This window comes from Crocodylus siamensis, chromosome 1, assembly GCF_052110815.1.
Source record: "Crocodylus siamensis isolate JL-2025a chromosome 1, ASM5211081v1, whole genome shotgun sequence".
NCBI classification, from domain to species: Eukaryota; Metazoa; Chordata; order Crocodylia; family Crocodylidae; genus Crocodylus; species Crocodylus siamensis.
This window is the reverse complement of record NC_143395.1, coordinates 292056295-292082403: the sequence shown is the minus strand read 5'-3', so window position 1 is coordinate 292082403 and position 26109 is coordinate 292056295. Positions and strand designations below refer to the sequence as shown.

The 26109-nt window shown below is 45.7% G+C and overlaps 1 protein-coding gene across 2 annotated transcripts in view; it reads left to right on the top strand.

The window, feature by feature from the left end:
- The first annotated feature begins 11525 nt into the window (after nucleotides 1-11525).
- The window catches only part of JADE3 (jade family PHD finger 3), a 92505-nt gene continuing 77921 nt past the window's right edge, over nucleotides 11526-26109 (top strand). The window contains exons 1-2 of one of the 2 annotated variants that reach the window (XM_090064670.1): nucleotides 11526-11749; nucleotides 14778-14929. The gene's annotated coding sequence lies outside the window, so the exon portion shown is untranslated. Of the gene's footprint in view, nucleotides 11750-14696; nucleotides 14930-26109 lie in introns of both variants that reach the window. The other variant, XM_090064662.1, reaches the window with a different exon arrangement.

The window sequence follows — 26109 nt, the reverse complement described above, 5'->3', positions numbered from 1 at the left end:
ATACAGGCAACCCCTGTTTAGCGTTCTTAATTGGTTCCTGAAAAACCTAGTGATAAGTGAAACCGAAAGTATTTGATGACCCAAGATGGTGACTGCAATTGTTTTTAATGATCCAAGATAGTTATAACTTAACTCACTGAGCTCTAAGTGAAATCATGTATCAATTTTAAATGAGCGTTATAGCAAAATAGCACTAGGTGAAACAGCATTAAGCAGGGGTTGCCTGTATTAGGAAGAACTTTCTTACTAGGAGGGTAGTAAAACACTGGAACAGGTTACCCAGAGAGGTGGTGGACTCTCTATCCTTGAAGGTATTTAAGACCTGGCTCGACAAAGCCCTGGCTGGGATGATCTAGTTTTGGGGATGGCTCTGCTTTGAGCAGGGGGTTGGACTAGATCTCCTGAGGTCCCTTCCATCCCTAATTTTTTATGATTCTATAGTCCTCTAAGTACTGAGGAATACTTCCCTTTGGAAGGGGTGTCAAACCTAGCATAAGGCACAGCACACTCAGTTGTAACTGAAATAAGTACTTTGCACATGCTGCTAGTGCTGAAGATTAGGTTTGAGGCTGGCTTCTATTTGACTCCTGGACTGAGAATAACTAGAATAATTTTAAGGGGAGCTGAGAAGAGGGAAGGGTCTCTCTATTCTAATTAGAATGGGCAGTTGCTATTGGAAGAATGCTGGTATGTTTTGGGGCCTACTTAAGCTTTGAACGTGAATAAGTGAACAAAAAAAGTCTTTGGGGTATGTTAGAGTAGTGTTTCTCAGCAAGGGTGGATCTTGGCAGTGCTGTGAAATCTTTCAAAAGGCACCACACAATATTCATACTGTGAGGTGAGCAAACACCTTCACCAAACTTAAAAAATTAAACCCAGAGACTTTTTAAATAGGATTCTGGTGTCAAATGCATTCTGGAGTATTGTGGTCTTTCTGATTTCTTTGCCACAGAAGAATTGCTCTATTATTTTTCATGGTCAACAAACAAAGCTAAGAGCTAGCATTTTCTGAGGGGTGCCTTGAGTCTAAGGAGGCTGAGAACCACTGTATTAGAAAAATCTTTCTAATGTTCTGTGTATATGAATTGTCTACTATCCCTTCCCCCCTCTCCCCCAAATGGTTTGGTACAGTATTAAAAAGATGAATTCTTTGACACTGTTCCTCATGCTAATCTGATCACTCTAGATAATGTCTGCGCAGTTTCCAACAGTGCATTAAGCAATGTGACCAGTATCTGTCAAGTGTGATTCATTCTTACTCTAATGTAATACGAGGTTTTAGAATGACTAGTGGTGCATTACTGACTGTGAATCTTTCAAAAAAACCCTCAACATTTGCCTAATACTTTAATATGCCTACCACCACCCTTGGAAACAACTTTAAAATTGGAGTTACAAGGCTCCTCAGCAGTATCCTGTTGTGCTTTTGAAACGAGACCTCTTTTAAGGTGCGTGGCTGCTGAGTTTTGTTTTTTCTCCTTAAGGTCCAAATACATGGATATGTAGAAGTATTTTAACTCTTTGTGCCAGAAGCCCTACTGAAGTCAGCAGGCTACGTTTTTTTTGTTAAATTTATGATGTTCAGCATCTCTCAACACTGAAAGTATCACACAACGGTGGGAGTCTACTACAGACCTCCCACTCAAAGTCCCGAGCTTGACCAGGAGTTCGCCCAGGAACTGACTGAGGCCGCCTGCTCCAGGACCTTGGTTGTCATGGGTGACTTCAATTACCCGGACATCTCGTGGGAAGATCACTCAGCTAAATCTGAGCGGGCGCAAAGCTTTCTCTCGTGCGTCGATGACCTCTACCTGACTCAAGAAGTCTATGGGCCAACAAGAGGCAAAGCGCTGCTTGACCTGGTACTGGCTACGGGGGACGACCTAATCGGCGACCTAGTGATTGATGGGAAGTTGGGTGACGGCGACCACGAGCTGATCACCTTCACCATCCGCCGTAAAGCTGGCAAGTCAGTCAGCAACACAGAAGTCCTTGACTTCAGAAAAGCTGACTTTGACAAGTTCAAGAGGCTAGTCGGTCAGGCCCTCAGGGACCATGACCCCAGGGGGATGGGAGTTCAAGAAGAGTGGTTGCTTCTCAAGGAAGCAATCCTCAGTGCACAAGCTAAATCTATTCCAACACGGAGGAAAGGCAGCAAGAAGGCACAGCAGCCCCCCCTGGCTCTCCAGAGACCTAGCGGACCTACTGTGGCTAAAAAGGAAAGCCTACAAAGGATGGAGGATGGGATTCACCTCCAAGGAGGATTACTCCGCGCTGGTCCGGTCCTGCAGGGACCAAGCCAGGAAAGCCAAGGCTGCAACTGAACTCCAACTAGCTTCAGGCATCAAGGACAACAAAAAGTCCTTTTTCAGATATGTGGGGAGCCGGAGGAAAAGCAAGGGCAACGTTGGACCCTTGCTTAACCCGATGGGGCAACTGACAACTGACGCCCAGGAAAAAGCCAACCTATTAAATAGGTACTTTGCGTCAGTCTTTCATCAGTCACACGGGATGCCCATGCCTGCTATGGGACAGGGAAATCTAGGTGAGGGGGATCCCCTACCCTCCATCAATGCTGACCTCGTGAAGGAACACCTTGAGAAGCTGGATACCTTCAAGTCAGCTGGCCCTGACAACCTGCACCCCAGGGTACTCAAGGAGCTGGCGAGCGTCATAGCCCAGCCCCTGGCACGGATCTTTGAAAACTCCTGGCGCTCTGGTGTAGTGCCCGAAGACTGGAAGAAGGCCAATGTGGTGCCGATCTTCAAGAAAGGGAGGAGAGTGGATCCGGCTAACTACAGGCCCATTAGCCTGACTTCTTTCCTGGGGAAGATCTTAGAAAAGTTTATTAAGGAGGCCATCCTTGAGGGACTGGCCCAGGCTAACATTCTAAGGGACAGCCAGCATGGGTTTGTTGCGGGTAGGTCTTGTTTGACCAATCTCATTTCCTTCTATGACCAGGTGACCTATCACCTGGACAAGGGAGAAGAGATTGATGTCATATATCTTGACTTCAAAAAAGCTTTTGATCTGGTATCCCATGATCACCTCTTGGCCAAACTGGCCGGTTGTGGCTTTGGCTCCACCACGATCCGCTGGCTGGGAAATTGGCTTCATGGTCGGACCCAGAGGGTTGTGATTGATGGCAGTCACTCATCATGGTGCCCTGTGACCAGTGGGGTCCCTCAAGGCTCTGTCCTGGGACCCATCCTGTTCAACATCTTCATTAACGATGTGGACATTGGAGTCAGGAGTGGACTGGCCAAGTTCACCGATGACACCAAACTTTGGGGCAAAGCATCCACGCCAGAGGACAGGCGGGTGATCCAGGCTGACCTGGACAAGCTCAGCAAATGGGCAGACGAGAACCTCATGGTGTTTAACACTGAAAAATGCAAGGTTCTCCACCTTGGGAGGAAAAACCTGCAGCACCCTTATAGGCTTGGCAGTGCTACGTTGGTTAGCACTACAGAAGAAAAAGACTTGGGGGTCATCATTGACCACAAGATGAACATGAGCCTCCAATGCGATGCTGCGGCTAGTAAAGCGACCAAAATGCTGGCGTGCATCCATAGATGCTTCTCGAGCAAATCCTGGGACGTCATTCTCCCCTTGTACTTGGCCTTGGTGAGGCCGCAGCTGGAGTACTGCGTCCAGTTTTGGGCTCCACAATTCAAAAAGGATGTGGAGAAGCTTGAGAGAGTCCAGAGGAGAGCCACGCGCATGATCAGAGATCAGGAAAACAGATCTTATGATGACAGGCTGAGAGCCATGGGACTCTTTAGCCTGGAAAAGCGCAGGCTCAGGGGTGATCTGATGGCCACCTACAAGTTTATCAGGGGTGACCACCAGGATCTGGGGGAACATCTGTTCACCAGAGCGCCCCATGGGATGACGAGGTCGAACGGTCACAAACTCCTGCGAGACCGTTTCAGGCTGGACATAAGGAAGAATTTCTTTACTGTCTGAGCCCCCAAGGTCTGGAACAGTCTGGCAGCGGAGGTGGTTCAAGCGCCTACATTGAACACCTTCAAGAGTAAATTGGATGCTTATCTTGCTGGGATCCTATGACCCCAGCTGACTTCCTGCCCTTTGGGCAGGGGGCTGGACTTGATCTCCCGAGGTCCCTTCGAGCCCTAATGTCTATGAAATCTATGAAAAAATCAAAGCCTTTATCATATTTCCTGCTGCCTAGGTGAGAAGCTGATACACCTCACCAGTGTTCTCAGCTTTTGCAGTTGTATTGGAATTGATTTATTTGATGGATCTATTGAAGGCTCATCTCCTAACAGCACCTAGAAATAGTTTCCATTTTAGAAACAGTGTTTATCCTTTGGGTGTGGTGGTGTGGCTGACTTGCCATTTTTTGAGCACTAGAAATTGGCAATAATGTTCTCACTCTTTGAGGGCATGGATCCACAAGTCCATGGAATGCTTTAATAGATTCTGCCTGTGGGCTAACTTCAAATGAAGAGGAGGAGGAAATATACCTGTAGATAGTAATAGGTACTTGATGGTACCAATGGTACTTTTTTCTTTAGGTAAGAGAGCTGCAACTGAGATTTCTTCTCTGTATGTGAATCCAATGGTAAAAGCTTATCCTTGATTCTTTTGTGATGCTGGTTTGTTCACCTACAAGGGACAGATCTGGGGGAAGGTGGGAAGGGGCATGCAGTAGCATAGTTGCCTCTTCCCTTGCACTCTGTGCTGGGGTGAGCTCTCTGGAAGGCATGCCAGGCTGCTGCTGCTTCTGTTCTTTATGGCCCTGAATGCCTGGGTCCTCTGAATACTCTGGGCAGGAACTTGGGTCTGACTGGAGGAGAGGAGGGCTGGGGCTGGCAGGGGCATGGGGTGCAGGCAGGGAGCAGGTGCAGGAAGGGTGGACCTGTAGAGTAAAGGGGGGAAGCATAGCACCAGTCCCAAGGCATTGACTCAACAAGGGTGCCAGAGCAGTTTCGTGCAGCTAGGGACTGCTCTTGAATTCCCATAGTGGGTAAGGCCTCTTTCTGGCATTTAGCAGAACCTTCCCCTTTCTCTTCCTGCAAACCTCCCCATTTCCTCCTCTGTTCCTGGCTGCAGAGAGCTGGGCTCAGCTAGGATTAGCAGGTGGCAACACAGGTTCCCTTTTCTTGTCCCTGTTGCCAGCTGGTGGATTAGGAAAAGGAAGGTCCGGGGGGGTTACCCCCACCTGTCACTGTCCTTTGCCAATCCCAGCAGCCTATGTAGCTGCTTCCCACAACTGAAGTCTCTGTGCCAGTGCGGGATATCTGAAGTGACTTGACAGAGAGCAAGGACAGGAAATAGGCATCTGTGCCTGTTGTGGTGTGATTGTCAGGGATGCTCCTGCCCTGCTTCAGCACAGAGAAGCTGCACAGGTACCAGGCTCTACAGGGAATGGCAGCTATAGCAGGTGATCTTTTCTGATCCCTGTGTGGCCCCACTTCTGGTGTCCCCTGCCATGCTGGGGGCTCCAGCCATGCCTCACCTCCATGCTCAATGGTAGGTGGCATCTGCTGCATCCCCCTGTAACAAAGTGCATGGCCCAGGGGCTGAAGTCCAGGTTCAGCGAGTTGGAGGGAGGAGCCTGCCTGCCTAGGAGCCCTGGGTCAAGTGACAGGTATGATTTGAGTTGGTCTTAAGAGAAGTTTAAAAGCCCCCCGGGGGGGGTAGCAAAGGAAGACAGAGGAGGCTGGTGGGCTGAGGGACAAGCACCGACCCTGGGTTGCCCCTCTCCCAAGGTTTGAAGAAAGACCAGAGGTTTTGCTTTTGTTATTTGCGTGCTGCTTTTGTTGTTTCTTGCCTTGTTTGTTGTGGGGACAAGTGTTCCCCCTGTAAAATAAATGGACTGGAACTGAGAGCTGACTGGACATTATGAGCAAACTGGTGCCTGGATCTGGCTGAAGGAGAGACAACCTGTTACACCTCTTATTCTTACTCCTGGATCTGCCCATATTCACCTACAGTATATTCAGGAAGGATGTTGCCTCAATTCTGTTAGCTTCAAGAGTTGTTGGCAGTACAACAAAAAAGTTCAGCATTCCTAGACAGTTGTTCCTATTGTATTCTCAATTGTAGAAGGAAAGTTATACATAAACTCTGTGCTCTGTGGGAACTGGCAGACTTCTTGTGTCTTAAAAGGAAGACTTATAAAGGATGGAGGACTGGAACTACCACCAAGGAGGAATACTCTGCTTTAGTCCGGACTTGCAGAGAGCAAATCAGGAAAGCCAAGACTGCGATGGAGCTCCAGCTAGTTACAAATAAGGAAAATAAAAAGTCCTTTTTTAGCTATGTGGAGAGCCAGACCAAAAGCAAGGGCAACACTGGACCCCTGCTAAAGCAGACGGGGCAACTGACAACTGATGCCCAGGAAAAAGTGAACTTGCTAAATGGGTACTTTGCGTCAGTTTTTCATCAGCCCCATGGGATGGCTCTGCCCACTATGGGTCAGGGAGGCCTGGGTGAGGGAGATTCCTTGCCCTCCATCGAAGATGACCTCGTGAAGGCACACCTTGACGGCCGGCTGACTTGAAGGCATCCGGCCTCTGATGGGCTACACCCAAGGGTACTCAGGGAGCTGGCGAGCATCATAGCTCAGCCCCTGGCACGGATCTTTGAGAGTTCTTGGCACTCTGGTGAAGTGCCTGATGATTGGAAGAGGGCCAATGTCGTGCCTATCTTCAAGAAAGGGAGGCAAGTAGATCCGGCAAACTACAGGCCCATCAGCCTGACCTCTATCCTGGGGAAAGTCTTGGAAAAGATTATCTAGGAGGCCATCCTTAACAGACTAGCTGAAGGCAATATCCTGAGGGATGCCCAGCATAGGTTTGTTGCGGGTAGGTCTTGCTTGACCAATCTCATTTCCTTTTATGACCAGGTGATGACCTATCACCTGGACAAGGGGGAAGAGATTGACGTTGTATACCTCAACTTTAAAAAAGCCTTTGACCTGGCATCCCACAATCACCTCTTGGCTAAACTGACTAACTGCAGCCTTGACGTCACCACGATCCGCTGGCTGGGGAACTGGCTCAGTGGTAGGACCCAGCGGGTGGTGGTCAACGGGATCGTTCTCAAGCAGATCCTGGGACGTCATTCTCCCCCTGTACTTGGCCTTGGTGAGGCCTCAGCTGGAGTACTGTGTCCAGTTTTGGGCTTCACAATTCAAAAAGGATGTGGAGAAACTTGAGAGTGTGCAGAGGAGTGCCATGCGCATGATCAGAGACTTAGGAAAACAGACCTTATGATGAGAGGCTGAGAGCTGTGGAGCTATTCAGCCTGGAAAAACACAGGCTCAGGGGTGATCTGGTGGCCACTTATAAGCTTATCAGGGGTGCTCATCAGGATCTGAGGGAACAACTGTTCCGCAGAGCCCCACAATGGATGACTAGATTGAATGGCCAGAAACTCCACTGTGACCGGTTCAGGCTGGACATAAGAAAGAACTTCTTCACTGTCTGAGCCCCCAAGGTTTGGAATAGACTGCCACCTGAGGCAGTTCAAGCACCCACTTTGAACTTCTTCAGAACACATTTAGATGCTTATCTTGCTGGGATCCTATGATCCCTGCTGAATTCCTGCCCCTGGGGCGGGGGGCTGGATTCAGTGATCCTCTGGGGTCCCTTCCAGCCCAAATGTCTATGAATAGGATGACACACTATTTTTCAGGTCCTTGGAAGTGTTTGTAGGGGAGCAAATCTGTTCCATTACCTGGGAGTACTCTAACACACCTGGACACTGTGAATGGCCGTGCTTGAAACTGAGGCCTTTCTGGCCATATTCTGACTTCCAAGAGACTTCACGTGTTGGATTTTCTTCTTCTCCACAAAGTATACTTCAGCAACATTGAATGGCTCCTCTAAAAACTTGAGGCCACTTTTTGAGCAGTAATACCAAGAGGTGTTGATGGTGTTGAATTCAGACTTGGACATGTAATTGTCTGTCTTTGCCATCTTTTCTTCTATTGCTAATGATGTAGAATTTCAGCCTCAAAAGGTTTTAAAGAAGCTATGTGACATTTCTCTGATTCTTCCATCTATCTTTCCAGGGTTAAACTTACAGCAGTTGTTAGCTCTTCATTGGTGAGTAGTTTTGTTTTATTGTAACATTCTAATTATGTCAAAGAAAATCACTGCAAGCAAAAATAAAGTCAAGTATAGTGTCTTTTTTACATCTTGCTCATCACTGTCAACTGCTCATTCATTGGTTTCAAGGGCACGCTATCAAGTTCTACCAACTGCAACTAATTTTACCAGTGAACTGAGTCTTGGTGGCATTCATGCTTGACATTAATGCTCTTGAAGAAAGGACATATGTTGAACTGCAACATTTGTGTATCTCAAGTCTCACTTCAGATGACTGAGTTTGTGGTATTTGTATGTCACTGGCATCTAATCACCTCTGCTTCGGTCCACAGATTGCAGTTTGTAGAAAATTATTCTCCCCCTCCCCCATTTCTTTCCAAAACTGTTCACTGAACAGGTCCTTCACCTCCCTCGCTCCCCCCCACAACCCTTAACTCTGAATGACCTTATTTCTCAGATGTTAAACATTATTTCAGTGCAGACTTTATATACTTTTAATATACTGTGTGGAGCCTACTCTTTGTACAGCTGAATAATTACTCTATTCAGCCCCAGTATGGTATACATATATATGTTATTTCATCCTCACCATCTCTTGTTTTTTCAGTTTTTTACAGAGCTTTCTTCCCTGGGGATGATTTTCAGTGTTTGTGCTATATTTTATCAGCATGTTAACATCTGGCTCTGCGAATTCCTCATATTCTCTAGGTGCTTTGGAGCATCTGTAGTTCATCCTTTCAGCAGAGAACTTGGAAACTGTGTTGCATATGTCTTCTAGAAAAGAACAGCAGAATGCTATCTGCTTTTTGTGTGTTCATTTAGCTGCATTTCTCATAGAGACTGAAAAAGGTTTATTGCAAGTCCATCTCAAGCAGTGTATAATGTTTATTCTAACTCCACGTATGATGCCAGATTACTGAAGCTTTCATCACACTGGAAGTTATTGAAATGAGCAGTCCTAGTGACTTTACTCCACAATTTTTCCCACATCCCTTGGGCTTCATCTTGCTCTGTGTGCCATATATACAACAATCTTCACAATAAACTTATTAAGGAAACAATTGTTTTAAAGAAGGGAATTTAAAATCCATAGCTGTTAAATACAGTACTATGAGTTCAACTGTATAGATCATGATGGCAGAAGAAATATAAATAAAACTTTAAAAAATCCAAATTACTGTAGCCATACTGAACAGAAGTCCAGAACTAACCAAATCTAATGTTCTTTACTTGACTAAAAGACAGAACTTAGTCATATTTCTTTGAATACTGTATTTAAATCTTTAAACATATCATTAGTTTAGGAATGAGTACAGCCTATGAACATTGCTCCAGGCCATTTAATTTGGTGTAGAAAATTCCACAAGTGAGGGCATTAAAGAAAAATGCATTTTATTTCAAGTTGCAGCTGTTTGAAGCTGCTCAGAGGTATGAAATGTTGATTTAATCCTCAAAAACAAACTTTAATTAACAGAATGTAAGCGAGGTGATCATTGGTGCATGAAGCATTTACCACAGAGCTATCACCACCGTTTAATGTGGTTTCTGCCTAACAGAATCTTTCCATATTGTTTAGCAGAGGGTATATCGTTTAACTAAAGGGTCAGTTTTACCACATCTCTTGCCTACTGTACAAAACAACCACTGTAGAAGATGGGTCATTGTGTGCATTGCACCCATATTACTGTGGTATAATTAGGTGTGAAGAGCAGTTTTGGGATTGTTTTATACTGACTGCTGGGCCTTGTCACTGAAGCAAAGGTAGGGCTCAGTGCCCCTTGAACACCCAAGTTTACAGGCATCTGTCAAGCTGGCTAACAAGGCTGCTCTAGATTTGACTGAATTGGCTGCACTCTAGTTCTATCTTCCAAGCTTCCGCTCATGGGTGCATGTGTGTGGGGGAGATATAATACAAGACCTAGGGAGTACAAGACTCTAGTTCCATCCTGCTTTGCCCCAGGCTTCTTATATTACCTATGACACTGTAAAATGGAATCAGTATTTTAGTACCAGCATGGGAGGGGTAAGGATAAAGCCAAGGAAGAGGGTGAAGCTTTGATTCCATGGTCATGGGCTAAATTGGCCTGCAACGCAGGACACAATTGCTACTTATTAGCATTGGAAAGTATGCAAAATAGAGTCTGCCTTTGTAGCTGAAAGTAGTTGCCAGCCTCTTGTGGAAAAGGTGGTCAGGTGGGCATCCTCTTGCAGCCATCATTGCTTGTCAAGTGGAGGTGAGGATGGCAATCTAGACTGTGCTTTATTTACCCTTTGCTTCAGTTGCAAATATTGCTGTTTTGCAGAAGTGCTCAGAGCCAAGGAGGAGGGCATTTTGTTTGTTACCCACTCTTGTCCAACTGGCTTTCCTCTAACATGGACTCAGTGCTTGGCCAGGGCTCAGAGCCACTGTCCATAGAGCCTTTTACTTAAATATGTTGACTAACATGCATAACCCTTGGAGCCTTATTCTGTGACAGCCCACTGCTAGCAACATTATGAGTCATTGACTGTCAGCTTAGGTCCTGATATGGCAGCTATATAAAAAGCAACTGCATGTGAACAGCCTTGTTCACTCATGTGTGCCGTTACGGTTCTTCATTTGCATGCCCAGTACCTTAGAAAGTCAGCCAGCTAACTACAGCCGAGGCCGTGTTGCACTTGAGCCTGCCGCAGGAAAGGTACCAGTCGCAGAATAACTCCGCGCGCTGGTTCCGTTTCCCGGTCGTGATTTGTTGTGGCGGGGGAGTCCTGGGACCCTGCTGTGCCGGACATGTTTCAGGTGGGAGGTGAGAGCAGATTAAGTGCTGGTTATGTGCAGCAGCGCTCCCGCTCGGGGGCCGGAGCCCCTCCCCCCCAGCCGGGCTCGGACCGCGCTGAGCGTTCCAGAGCCTGCGTTGAACGTTCGGAAGAGGAATGTTGAACGTTCTGAGCGCAGTGCCGAACGTTCGGACGGGCATTGTTACAGGCCCGGGGGGGTGTTGTTGATTCGCCGATCGCTGCGGATCCGCTTGGCAACTGGGCGCCTTTGTGCGCCCAGTGGGACAGGCGCGCTGTCATCTTGCCCCTCTGCTTGTTAGGGACGGCGCATGACCCCCCATACGCCCTACAAAGCAGGGGGAGATGGCACTGGGAGCCACGAAAACCCCTCTCCCGCGGCACCTCATTAGGCAGGATCCCGCCACGTGCTTGTTATCCTCCCCCCAGGCGAGCAGCCGCTGGAGTTTAGCGCTGGGGCAGCCAGGCCCGCGGGCGCCGCAGATTGAGGCGGGTGGGCGGGCAGGGCCATCCTTCCTTCTGCAGCAAAGGGGGGTCCGGGCCCGTCCCCCCGCGCTGGGCACGGGGGTTGATTGTCCCCCGCCGCCAGGCAGGGAGCGGAGGAGCCGGGGGCGCGGTGCGCCGCGACGCGGCGGGCAGGAAGCTGCCGGCGCGGGCAGGGAGGGAAGGGGAAGAGGCGGAGCCTGGGCGCCAGCGGTGTCAATAATACAATAGGGCTCTTGTGCGGCCGCCCGCGAGCAGAGGAGCCAACGGCCCCGGGCTACACGGAGTCGGCATGCAGCCACCGCCTGCGCCCTGAGCCCGGCCCCAGCCCGCAGCCGAGCCGAGCCGCCCGGGCCATGCGCGGAGGTGGCGGCCCTGAGCACCCCACGCCCGTCCGCAGCCACAAGGTGAGAGCGGCGCGGGGCTCGGCCTCCCCGCTTGGCGCCAAGGCCCGCCGGGGGAGCCGGGGCGGGGGGCGGCGCGGCGGTGTCTGGGGGGGGGCGCGGGCCGGCGTCCCCTCCGCTCCCCTCGCAGTGCCCCGCCGCCAGCACGTGTGTCCACAAAGGCCCCCCCGCGCCGGCCGGGGGAAAGTTGCGCTGGAGCCGCCGCCCCGCCCCGCTCCGCCAACCGCCGCCTTTGTGCGGCCTCGCGCCCGCTGCGGGGGGGTTCCCCCCATGGCGCTTGGCGCCTTTGTTCGCGGGCGGGCGGGCCGGCGGGGGGCGGCCCCGGCGCTCCCCTCCCTGCTCTCGCCCGAGGAAAGTTTTGGCGGCGCGAGGGAAGCCCGGGGGGGACGGGACTTAGCCTTGCTCTACACCCGGGGATCAAATTACACTTCGGCTTTTGGAGGGGACTGTGAGGAAAAAAGTGAAACCGGTTCATTGACTGAGTCCACCTAAGTGAAGGAGCAGCCCCATAGGGGGACCCCACCCCTTACGATTTTTAAACCCACAAGGGGCTCTCACCTCTCATGGATCAGCCTGCCCCTGGGCACCCTCTTAATTCTCACCCTGTATGGGGGTGGGGTGGGGAGTGGGTTAGGCTGCTGCTGAGGTGAGCCTGGGACCTCGCTGGTGTCCTGCCCTCAGGGTCCCTTCCCAGGTCTGCGGTGCCCCTCCTTGGTAGGGGCATGGTCCCGCTGCAGAGGGCGGCACATTGAAGCCGGTCGCCCCTGCAAAGTCATAGTCACCCCGTTAAAAAGGACTCGCTAGCTATCGCAACAGAGTTAGTGCTGGAAAATGTGGAGTGGCTCTATCGCTGGTTTCTCTCCAGGTTTCCTTTGATTGTGTGGCGGGGCCCCTGCGTCCAGCCGCTGTGCTCGGCCCCGGTGTACGCCAGGCCTGTTTGCTGTAGGGAGAATAGCGGGTTGATAGCCACGTGGAAAAATAATGTCCCCCACTTTATTAGCGAGGTGGCTGAAGACACAGCAATGAAATACAGGGGACAAATAAAATAAATGGGGGAGGGATTGGGGTCATGGGTTAAGAACATAAGAAGTGCCACTTTGTGGGTCAGACTACAGCGCTGCCAGGCCTAGTGCAATGTCACAGGTAGATGCTGAAAAGGAGTGTGAACTAGGAATGGCCAGGGCTTTTTTCCACTCTTCCTCTCCCCACTTGCAGCCTCCAGAATTTCAGGCGCAGGAAGCTCTAATTCAGAGGCTGTATCCCTCGCTTCTGTGGTCCGTAGCTTCTGATGCCCCTTTTCTTCCAAAAATGTGTCCTGTCACTTTCTGGATCTGGTTAAACACTCAACTTGCACAACATCTGGTGGCAAGGAGTTCCGCACTTTCTATTACACACTGGAGGGGAGGGGGAAGAACTGCCTTTTGCTCGTTTTAAACTTACTACCTCCTAGTTTCATTTTGTGACCCCTAGTTCTTGTAGTGGAGAGGTAGTAGAATAGTAAATCCCTGTTTACTTTCTTTGCCATTTTGTGTTTTATAAGCCCTTATGAATCAAGGATCTCTTCTTTTTAAAATTGAATAGGCCTAGCCTCTTTAGTCTGTCTTCTTTAGTTCTTCCATGCCCCTAATCATCCTTGTTGCCCTTCTCTGTGCCTTCTTTAGTTCTTCTCTATTCTTTTTGGGGTGTGAGGACCAGAACTAGGCACAGTATTCAAGGTGGGGTCACACCATGGATTTATAAAGGAGCATGTTGATATTTTCCATTTTGTTGACAAGGGGAGGGGACACCAAGCAGAGCACCCTGGCCAGCATCTGCTGTCCCCTGAACTTATGATCTGACCAGGAAAGGACATTTCTTGTGTGTATAAACTGCCTCTTGTGATCTATTAATGCAAGTCCCTCATTTTGGGATTAGCAGCTAGAAGGCCACGATTCCTTCCTTCTCTCACCTTCCAGGCAGCATCTTTCCCTGTCCTCTGTATTGTGCTGCTGTTATTGAGCTTTTGTTTTAGTTTGCCTCTATGCTCACACGGTACAACCAGTGGCTGCTTCTGTAATGCAAGTACTGCTCGTTGTGTAATTCTGTTGCATGATGACCTGTAGAAGAAAGTTCCCATGTGGCTGCCTGGATTGGAATGATCAAATTAGGTCGAGCTGTGGAAGAGTAAATGTGGCCACTGCTTTAGAAAACCAAACAGAACTTTCTTGTGCCTGAAGCATTTTTGGTGGTGAGAAGAAGTGACCCAGAATGCTATTTAAAACTCCTGGTGGAAGGAGACGAGCATCATCCTTAAATTTATTCCTGAACATTACTAGGCTAAGCAATTCGATATACGGGTTGAAAAATTGGGGAACTCTTTTCTTAGGTTTTCTTTGTGTTTTTGGCATTGTTTTTGCATGTGGCCAAATTCACTCTTTTGTTGATCCACTGTGCTGCTTGCATCATATGGGTACACGAGGCCTTTTGTGATGCAGGGTGGAGCTTCATTGAATCTAGTAATCCCCTATATACCGAGGTATCTTGACAGTGGTAGAGTTGAAGCTGAAAATGCAGGAGGCAGCATGTGCGTGTGGAGGAACGGGAGGGTCTGAGTGCATGGAGTTCTTGGGCCTGCCTCGAATTCCCTTTAAACATAATCAAAAGGTGAGGGAAAGCTGAAGTTTTTTCTTTAAATTAACTTAAAAAATCTAAGTGCCAGTTAAAATATGCTCCAGCAGCAAAATGTTTTTGAAATGCGCTATTAAACTGTTTGCTGTCATTAAGATTTATGTTAATTTTACACTAAGTTCCAGCTGTTAGACCAGGTATTACCATGCCTTGTATATGAAGGCAACATTACAGTACAAAAGAAACCCCTCTGAAGATGTAGGGAAACAAATACCTTCAGGTTTTATTTGTAGTAAAATTTGGCAAAACTTGTTACCATTGCTCCTTATACTTTCTGTTTTAGGTTATTCTTAGAAAAATTACTTCCCCAAGATTCTGATGATTGGGAAAACGGCTGTCCAGACTGTTGTATTACTCATTCCAGAAGGAAGAAACACCTGAAGCAAAGATTTTCAAAAGAGCTGCTACTTGAATTCCTGCAGTGGGATCTACTGGCAAGGCCCCTTATGCCCAATGGGGACTCTTTGAAGTTGGCGGAATCCTTTGTGGACTAGAGGATCTTGACGCAGACTTGAGGTGAAGCCCTTTGTTGTCTTTCTGTCTGTTTCTTGTGAACTCGGTCACTTAGTTGGGAAGCCAGGAAGCTTGCGTGTCTGACTTTTTGGGATCCCTGAGGCTGTGTTCTTTACTGTCAAATTCCATTTTTATTTTAAATAGGGTCATATACTTTTTGGTTTCAGAATTTTACAAATGACTTTTGGTTTTTTTCAAATAGCATATTATCTGGAATTTTCTTTAACAGCTACAGTGACATGCTGGGCACAGCCTGTCGCAAAGAGCTTGCAACAGGTAGCAGAGTGTGAGTTAAGTGTTTCTGAGTGTTGCTGTTGAAGTTGCTGGGACTTTGGTTGGGGACACCAGTGTAATCGTGCACTCCCTGTGCAGATTGGACCTTAGAAGACTGGATATGTAGAAAAAAAGCTGTTTTGAGAAATGTAGGAGTTGGGATACCTTCATGTCCATGTTATTAAAGATATAGTTTATTAGACCTCTCGAAATAGGATTGGCCAACTTCGAAGGTCCAGGGCTTCATACCATATGGGCTGCACCAATGTGAGCTGCTGCCCCTGGGCTGCATGCTGCTGGGTTCCCCTCCCTGCAGCACCATGTGTGGGGCCATCCTGGCCTCATCCTCAGCTCCCCAGCTGCAGGCTCCCGTGCTGCACCATGTTGCATGGGTGTCCTGCCCAGCAGTCTCCCTTGGCACTGCAGGCTGTACTGTACTGCACCACACTACTTCCTGGTGCAGGGACAGGGAGAGGAAACCAGAGGTGGGAGCGGAAACTGGGAGATCATAGCTACTATTGCAGCTGGAGCAATGCGTGCAGCCCATGGGCTACCAGTTGAACAGCCCTCACTTTAAAACTACTTTTAAGGCCTGGTTTGTTAATACTTTGGCTCTGGAGTGCTAGACTTAATGTTAGGGTTTTTACAGTCACATTTTCTTACAAGTTAAATGCTGTTTTTAATTCCCCATTGGTATGATAGTAGATGTCCCAAGGGGGTGGAGGTGTGAAAGCTGACGGAATTTTAAAGTGTTCTGATGACAAATTATTTTTTTTTTAAAACAAGCACATTTTGAATTAAAAAAACCAGTCCATATATTAGGGCTGTGCAAAGCTTCAGTTGCTGATTCAGTGGAGATTCGGCCCGATTTGGTGGCTCAATCTCCAAATCTGAATCAAATCACGAGTCCCTTTAATCTTTCTGAATCAATTTGGAGGATTCTAATTCGTTTTGGAGAGATTTGGAAAGATTCGATGATTCAGACATAGACACAGCTTAAAAATGTTTTTTCTATATACCTCAAGGTACCAGGTGGCTCATGAATGCTGAGATGGTGGGGTGGATAGAGTGTCCCACAGGAGCGCAGGGGGGTCCCCAGTGTGCTCAGCAGCAGACCTGGAAGTGTCCTGGAAGGACTTCCGGTCCACTTCCAGGTCTGCTGGGGAGCACGCTGGCGCCTCCCCCTCCGGGCTCGACAACTGGTGCCTCCCTGGGTCAGGGGGCACCTGGGGTCCCCCTGCAGCCAATTGCTGAGCCAGGGTAGCGTGGAAGTACTTTTGGTCCACTTCTGGGTTCATCCCCTGTGCTCCTGTGGGACACTCCATCCATCCCAGCATCTTAGTGTTCACGAGCCGCACCTGGTACCCTGAGGTATGTAGAAAAAACATTTAAAGCTGTGTCTATGGCCAAATCGCTGATTCTCCAAATCAGCATTAAATCTTCCGATTTTGGGTTCAGCTGAATCGAATCAGTACAGTGATCTGAATCAATGAATCAAATTGCTGCCCCTGATTTGGGCTGAATCTGAATCAATACAGCCCTTTCCACACACCCCTACTATTTATGGATTTGGAGAGAAGCTGTTGTAACAGTCTTTGGAAAAATTTTAAGCTTTGTTGTCCTGTGGTGGATAGCGAATGGCATGGAGTCTGGAGACCAGTTCCTTTCCTGCCTTCACAACTAATTCCTGGTGTTATGTTTTGGCAAATCATGGATTCTCGTTTTTCAACTTTAGGGATGGGGTGACGGCGTGAGTCTGCTTTTATAGAACACCTTTTGGGATCTAGGAATGAAAATACTATACGAATTGTTTGGCACAACTCAAAGAAATAATTTTTCCTACACACTTTTTTTTTTTGGGGGAAAAAAAGCAGTTCAGTAACCTGGAGTATAGATGCATGGCCTTATGGGGCTCTGAACTAAACTTTTGTTACTGGAGCACACCGGGACCAGATGCTGCAACTTTCTAATTTACCTCAAAGCTTACAGAATTTTGGTCTAGGCATTCATTATAGGGAGAAGGATTTCTGTGCAGGCAAAAGTAAATGTGATCATTGGTGATCATTGGCGAAATTTGTCACTTGACCATGTGCCTGTATTTTTTTGGAAAGTTATAGATAAACCGATTCACTACAGTAGGGTTTTGAAAACAGCCTGATATTGTCTGCCTGTCTCTCCTTGCTTCTCAATATTGAAAAGTTTTAACACTTGAAACATTACATATTTGGAAAACAAAATCAAATTTTGAGCATTGGTTATTTAAAAAAGAAGTTAACAAGTTAATGACAACTTTTTGAGGATGTGTCAGTTTAAGGAAGTCGGCAGGTGCTATTTGCATCTTCAGAATGTTACATCCTGAATCATGGTAGAGGTTTGGTCGGGTAGGAGCAAGACTCCAAGAAGTTGATGCAAGTTGCTCAGTATCTGGCATTCTTAAAAAATTGTCAGATTATTTGGGCACCTTAAATACAGATCTGAAGAGTCTAGCCTTTGGCTCTTGTTTTTAAAAATTCTTGGTCTGCTGTTTAAATTAATTCTCTCAAGTTTTATACTAATGTGAATCTAAAACAACTTTGCTTTTTGTTAAGATGCCTCCTTCAAACCCCAAATAAATGTGTTTGGAAATGATACATTTTATTGGTATTTGAAATCACTTTTACTATTCAATGAGTAGCTTGCAAGGTAGTTTAAATGTGTAGTGATCGTCAGGTGCTGATTTGTACGGAGAGAGGTTAAACCCTGCTGTTGCCTTTTTTTCCCCTCTTATGTCTGTATAATTACTAACCAACTCCCTTTTTCCCTAGGCTGTTCACTCTTCCATATTTCACTTCCCTTTCAAGCCTCTCCTCCCTAGACAACAGTTAAGCTTACAGTATTTTGGAGATCTTATTTCAGTTTGTAGGAGACATGACAATTTGGGGATTGGAACAGATTGGACACATGATCTTCGGCATGTTGAAAGCTCCTGCATTTTAGAGGTATCCTTAAGGCATTCGTTTGATATAGGAAATGGGAGGGACCTTGGTCTATTCAGTAGGTTGTCCTGCTTAGACTGGGGGTTAAATTGTCCTGTTCAGAGTATCAGCGTAAGTTAGGAGGATAAATTTATGACTTAGTTCGACTTATTACAGCGTGCTCCCAGATGAAATATTGCTGCTCTTGTTGGGGCTTGTTAAGAAGGAAAGCACTACAAAGTTTTCAAAGTTTAAGTCCCTTGTTTGTCATTTCAGCTGTGTAATGCAGTACTCTGATTGATTACCAAACTGGAGACTGAATTGTGCATATGATGCTCTTAATGTGCTCTTACATTTTAAGTAGAGCTGCAACCTCCTTTATAGACATGTCTAACTGGTTGACAACATGTTTATGCCTGTCTCTAAAATCTCCAGAGGGAGGGAACTGGATAAGATTATACAGATAACTAAAGATCTCAACAGAAGCATTGGTTTCAGATTGCTGATTAATAAGGGTGACAAATTTAGTCCTCTTCTGGGTCATTTTTCTTGAATGCAGATGTTTTGGAATAGTTTCAAAATAGCTGAAGGAAGAAGTCTCAATGAATGGCTTGGCTATGAATTGTTCAGTCTTTTCTTGTATGTAATATAGGGTTGATTATGTGGCATTATTTTATCTTCAGGATTGGGCTGAAATTGTGTTAAATGCGAAAATGATGAATAGTGCTTTTTAACAACTTTCAGGTTAATAGTTGTTTGCAAAAATAATGAAATTTGTGGAACCTACTGCATAGCTCAGTGAGTCTCAAATGGGGTACCACATTATTAGCACTGTTAGGTGTTCAGGAATCAGTCACAAGATAAGCTCATATTTTAGATAGGAAAACAGTGTCAGTAATATGCTGACCTGTTTTGGGTTTTTTGGGTTCTTTAAAACTGAAGAATTGCTCTATTTTTTTCATGTAGTCAAAAAAACAAAGGAAAAGTAAGAGCTGGCATTTTCTATGGGGTGCCTCAAGTCTAATGAGGTTGAGAACCAGTGGCAAAGTTCTTTCCAACAGGTAGTAGTATCTAGTAGCATCTTGTTTGCTTTTGAGAGAACTCAGATTTGACTGCTGTACATTATATATGACCTGGCTGTGGTTTTACAGACTTGAAGCTTAGTTATCTTGTTATGGGATCACGGTGTGGTCCCCTAACTGAAGAACGGTGCAGAAGACCCAATAATGAGTTATAGCAATAGTACAAAGATCCAGCTCTGACTCAGGAGGAAGGGGGAGTGCTGGGCCATGTTGAAACAATGGAAGTGATCTGGACATGAAAGAAAGTGCTTTTTGGTGTACCGGAGGGGGAGAGTCTACCTGGATGAACAGGACAAAGATGGCTAGTTGATGTAGTGTCAGACCTAAATGTAGATGAATGGGGATGAAGGCCCATGAGAGATGGGAATGGATGAAAATAGTGGAGACAGCTAAAGCAAAGGCCTATAGTGCTAAATTTACTTACTTAATACTTGGCCCTCCCAGTTCATGCACACCACCCAGAATTATTCATTAAAATATATGCACACATTTTTTAAAAATGATTTTGCCAACTCAGGAAGTAAGTGTAGTACAGTGGTTGTCAACCTTTTTTAGACTGAAGGCACCCCTGAATGGACTTGAAGCCCTGGACAGACTCGAGGCACCCCTTGGAAAACGTCCACATTTAGTTTTCGCTTTTTTTTTTTTGACTACAGAAAAATAGGGCAGTTTTTCTGTTGCAAAGAATTCAGAAAGACCACAGATATGGATTTCTATTTGAAATATGTGGTTTTATCTTGTGAATCATGTTTGTAAAACTTAACAGTGCTACATTGTGTGGCGCCCCACGGCATCCTTGACAGGATCTGGGGGCACCTTGGCTGAGAATCACTGGCCTAGTAAATGGTATATAAATAGCATTAGGGTTTTGAGAACAATTTTTATTATTCTATTGCACCAAATATTTGATGCCCCCACCATTTACTATATGCAGCAGAATAAAAAAAAAAAAATCTTTCGGTTGCTTTATACCAGTTCTTTGAGATTTGAAATGGCCATAGTTGAAAGTTATCTGCTTTGACAAGTATAAACATTACAAGTCCCCAGTGGGATCATTTGTGGCTTTTCTTCATTGTTCTGCTTTTAAGCAGCCTTGTTTCTTATTTTTGATATCCTTCTAGCATTGATTTGCATACCTTACTATCAAATTGCTTCTACTTGGATTCATTGTTCATAATGGTGCCATATTATGTAGTTAATCCTATCTGCATTTGGGCTTAAGCATTCACTCGTCTGTGTACTATTCTGCGTACTTTGATAGTCTTGAGTTTTCACACTCTTTGCTTAGGAAAGCTTTAAGCAACACAAGAAAGGCATTGGAACTGTACATCGAAGAGGAGGGTTGAAGACAGAAGAAGGGGAAATAATTGAATATAGATCATCCATGTGTGTTGCATCAAGGAGGGGAGAAATGTATCCCCATAGGTGCATGGAAAGAGATTCCTTTCCTGCAATTGTGGTTGAATACTGTTGAAGGAAATAATGAAAGTGAATGATTATTCTCAAGGAAAATACAAGTATCATCAGGAGTTGTCAAATAATCTGGGTAAAAGGAAGAAAGGGCCCATTTTCCTGGATTCTTCATGAATCAATTTAATCTTGGACACTGAGCATAAGTCAGGGCGTGATCCCATAAGTAAGAAAATACTGATGCTTTAGTCACTGCTGCTGTGTTAAAGCTCTTGTTTGGGGGTTCCAGGAGCTCTGCGATATCAGCTTCATTCAAGAGCAGCTTGTATTTGCTGTGCACTCAGAAATGACAAAAATCAAATTGATTGTCATTTAAACAACTGAAAGGCAGAGGTTTGAATTTGATAATGAAGTTGCAATCTTATTTTATGATAACGGTATAATCCTTTTCAATGTTGCATGAAATGAGAAATCTTGGGGAAACAAGTGAAGCACTTTGCCTTGCATGACAGATTTGAACTTGAAGATTCAGAACTAAATGCTGAAAAATGAAGAAAATGGGAAGGAAAGTACTAAAAATTCAATGTCAGTGATGATGTCTAACCATTAAGTGATGGATGATCTGATAATGGCTTTAAGCATCCGAATGTTGGAAAATATGTACTGCTTTAATGCTGTTCAGTCTTTTGGGAGTGGGGTGGGAAGTGGTAGCAAAATCTAATATCCCTAAAAAAAAAAATGTAGATTGATTGATTTAATTATTTTTTTTTGTTTCCACAACTTCTGCCCTTCAAGAAAGGGTGGAAAGCAGATCCTGGGAATTACAGGCCAATCAGCTTGACCTCAATCCCTGGTAAGATTCTGGAGAAAATTGTCAAGGGGACCCTTGTGGATAAGTGGGCTGAGGGCAGCATCCCGAGGGACAGCCAGCACGGGTTTGTTGTGGGTAGGTCTTGCTTGACCAATTTCATCTACGTCTATGACCAGGTGACATATCACCTGGACAAGGGAAAAGAGATTGTAGTCATATATCTGGACTTTAAAAAAACCTTTGATCTGGTGTTCCAAGACCTCCTCATGGAAAAATTGGCTAACTGTGGCCTTGGCTACACCATAGTCCAATGGCTGGGAAACTGGCTCTGAGGTCAGATTGAGAGAGTAGTGGTTGATGGTAGTAAATTATTATGGTGTGCTGTGACCAGTGGCATGCCCCAAGGCTCTGTCCTTGGACTAGTTCTCTTTAACATCTTTGTCAATGATGTGGACATGGATGTCAGAAGCACGCTGGCCAAGTTTGCCAGTGACACTAAACTTTGGGGCATAGCGTCCACACCTGCGGACAGGCTAATGATTTAGGCTGACTTGGATAAATTTACTAAGTGGACAGATACCAACCTGATAAGGTTCAATACTGATAAAGGTAAGATATTACCCTGGAGTGGAGGTGGGGAGGTGGGAACCTGCAGCATACATATAGGCTTAGCAGTGCTATGCTTGCTAGCACCACGGCTGAAGGAGACTTGGGGGGGGTCCTGATTGACCACAAGATGAACATGAGCCACCAATGTGGTGTCACAGCTGGTAAAGCAAACCAAATTCTCAAGTAAACCTCAGGATGTTATCCTCCCACCGTACTCAGCCTTGGTGAGGCCGCAGCTGGAGTACTGCATCCAGTTCTGGGCTCTGCAATTCAAGAAGGATGTTGAGAAGCTTGAGAGAGTCCAGAGGAGAGCCATGCATGTGATCAGAGGGCAAGAGAGTAGGCCTTATAAAGAGAGGCTGAGAGCCATGGGACTCTTTGGTCTGGAAAAGCATAGGCTCAGGGGGGACCTGGTGGCTGCTTATAAGTACATAAGAGGTGTGCATCAGGATCTGGGAGAACATCTGTTCACCAGAGCGCTGCAAGAAAAAACAAGGACCAACAGTCATAAACTCCTACAAGACCGTTTTAGGCTGGATATAAGAGAAGATTTCTTTATGGTCTGAGCCCCCAAAGCCTGGAATAGACTCCCTCCAGAAGTGGTGCAGGCACCTACTCTGGGCTTTTTCAAGAAACATTTGGATGCTTATCTTGCTGGGATCCTTTGACCCTAGCTGACTTCCTGCCTTTGGGGCAGGGGGCTGGGCTTGATGATCTTCGAGGTCCCTTCTAGCCCTAATGTCTATAAAATCTGTGAAACTATGCAGGTCACAGCTGTCTGACTTTGAGGGGAGGGAGGATTTATGCTCTGAGGGGTATTTTTTTTTTTTCTTTTTCCCACCGTGATAAGTGCATAAATTTTGCCCCAGGTGTAAAGATGACTTGGATCAAAAGGCAACATTTTAAATAAGAGACTTTACTGAGTGGCAGTTGAATGAGTTGTCAGAAAGACTACAAGGATTGCATGCTGTTGACATTTCTCCTGCATCCTGCAGTCAGTAGAAATCTGGATGGCATTAGTTAAGCAGAACAGGACCCACGCACAGATTAAATAAAACTGTTCAGAGAAGCCATGGAACACTTCCATTTTCTAGCCAGCATGATTGTTAAGCAATGCAGAGGTGGTTAATTGCATCCAGTGCCTGAAGAAGAGGTTAAAATGTACTTGGATTCGTCCAGGGGTGTTGAACTTGTCCCATGCTGCAGACTGGACACAGACCCCTGGCTCCTTTTTGGGTTGGATCTGGCATGGTACAGGATCAGCAGGGACAGCAATACTGAGGCAAGTGGCTGCTAGATGGAAAAAGCTGTTTAGCACAGTCTTTGCTTGACCTGTGCTGCTGAGGGCCATGTCCATGGGGACCCAGTGGCCCCTGATTCTGCAGCAAACTGTGTCTGCCTCTGACTGCATTTGGCCCCCCACCATCCTGCCCACTGCAGTAGCTGAGTAGTGTGGTGCTGCAAGTGGGAAGGGCACACCTCTGTGCTGCCCCCTTTGTTGTTGCCAAGCACTAGCTCTGGTCTCGCTGCAGTGCAGCCCTGCACCCCACTATCAGTGGAGAAATCTGGCGGGTCATGTGCTCCACTGTGTTTCCCCACCATATGTTGCCTGTGCCCAGCAGGTCAGGCAAACTAGCTTTATGGGCCAGATCTAGCATGTGGACTATGTTTTTGGCATCCCTCAGTCCTTAGTTCTTTTCTTCTCTTCAAGTGATATCTGTGTTTCTGTCCTACATCTTTTTGTTGTCATCATCTGCATAAAAATGGTAGAACATTGTGGAAATAAAATCATGGAAGAGAGGACACCTGAGCTCAAGATATTTCAGTATTACTCAGAATGCATGGGCATCTAAACTGCTTTCAAAGGCACTAGTTCATTATTAGTAGGTTTTTTTTTCAAGTCAGTTCTCATTCTCATTGTCTTCCTGCACATCAGAAGTCAAGTGGACCACTTATAATCTTGACGTGGGAGTAGGTAATAATAGAATAAAGCAAATGTGAGAGTATTTAAAAGCAAAAGCCAGTTTGAATTTGTTGTCTCTGATTTTGTATTTACTTTTCCAGCCCTGCCTGTGACTTGTGTCTTTCCTATGCAATATCAATACTTTCATACTGAATGTTTAAATATATTTTTGTCAAATTATTAGAAAATCCCATTTTTGGAAATGCCAGAAATCTTTTTGGGTACCATGTAAATTTTGACCTGCAAGATGGGGTAATCAGCCTGGAAATGTTCTTGGAAATATACCTGTTCCTTTTTTTTAATAAGATATATGCAAATGTTTTAGCATAGCTAGAAGAATTCCCCTGCCTTTTTGTATCTTTTCCTGGAAGGCACATTGCCTGTGGCAGGGAAAGAGGCAGGGGTGCATGCAGTGCCATTCACTGAAAAATGTTAGTAGGCTTAGAAATGAGAATTTGTTATTAAATGAAAGGTGTGCTCTATTTGTTGTTTAGATGAGGATCCTACTTCTGCTTCTGTACCAAATATTTGTCATGCTTTGCTTTCGTAAGGCATTGTGTAAATCTTTTTTGGGGTATGTGTCCACACATAGACTGCATGTCCTGTGTAACTGACCTTCTTGTTGAATTGTCAACTTCTATCAATTTTTGACCTGCCTTAACTGTTACGTATGGCCTTGAATGATTATTAACTTTTAAAAGAAAAAATAAAAGCTGAACGGAACAGTATGAACTTGAATCTGTTTACATTCAAAATTGTTAAAAATAGTTTTAGATAAGTTTGTTCACACAATTTTTCGTTTTACAATAATTTTTTGTTGTTGTAAGACATGCAGAAGGAGAAACAGGCTTAAGCTGTTAAGACCAGCTTACACAAATTCAGTGTTTGCCTGTATTAGAGATTGTTAAATCATCGTAGCTACACTGGCAAACATCTTTTAGTGTGGAAAAAGCCAACCTTCCATGTGTGAAAGCCAAATTTTTTCTTTATCAAGCATCATCTGCCATGCCTGTAACAAAGTTTCTTGAGTTCTCCCCTTAGGGGTATGACTGCCATCCTGATGGACTCAATAACGACCTCGGTGACACCTGTGCAACCTCATTTTCTTTAATTGGCTTGCATAGGCATAACTGATTAGAATGGGAAATGTAATGGTGGTGCTAATACACAAGAGAGCGGAATCCAGCTCTGCTAGTTTTTGCAGGGCTGACAGGAGCAAAACAGTGAGGATTTTTTGACTGAAGCAAGCAGATATGGCATAACATGAACAAGGATTGGGTTTACATGTGGATGTGCCTTTTTGTCTACTCTCTTCGAAGTAAATTTTCAGTTTCATGTGCTTTGTTTTTCAGAAATGTGGAGTCCTTTCAGACCTTGGTATATACTATAATGGCATATAAGATTTGGTACAATAATTCCATGTTGTCGCTGTGTTAGTTGCATCAAGGTGGCACAGGAGGAGACGGGCAGAGCAGCAGCAGATCGGGCAGGGAGAGCAGGGCTAATTTGTGGCCCACCTGCTGAAAAGGTTGACCCCTGCAGAGTTAACTCTTCTGTGGGGCTCCTGGTTAAGCACAAATAACCTTTTCATCATTGTACTGAGTTCCTGAGGTTCATAAATATTTCTTGCGTTATTACGGGCTCTAGTATATATGATAGTTCTAAAGATTGATGTTTGTCTCGAGGCTGATGTGTGTACCTCTGTCTTGAGGTTCTTGCAGGCTTGATTTCAAGGGTTAAAGCAGAAATGGAAATAGAATCAATAGACATTGTTGGACTGCAGTGGAATTTGAGTGCTTTAAGAGATCTGCTTTATATATCATGGTCTTGTAACCTTTTTGATATTTTCTTTGGGAGTAGGAGGACACCATGAAGGCCCCCACATTTATTTTTGTTTAAGACCATTTTAATAAAAGTCACAGTTTACTCTTGTAAATGAGCTTTCCTCACAGAGGGCATCTTAAAACAAAGGCTGTCTTGTACCATAACTTAGTCTAGGAAGCAGTGTTGTGTTTTGTCTGAGGCACAGTGAAGTTGGGAGGCCTGAAACAAAGAAAGCTCATTGGTGTCTTTTAGGCTTC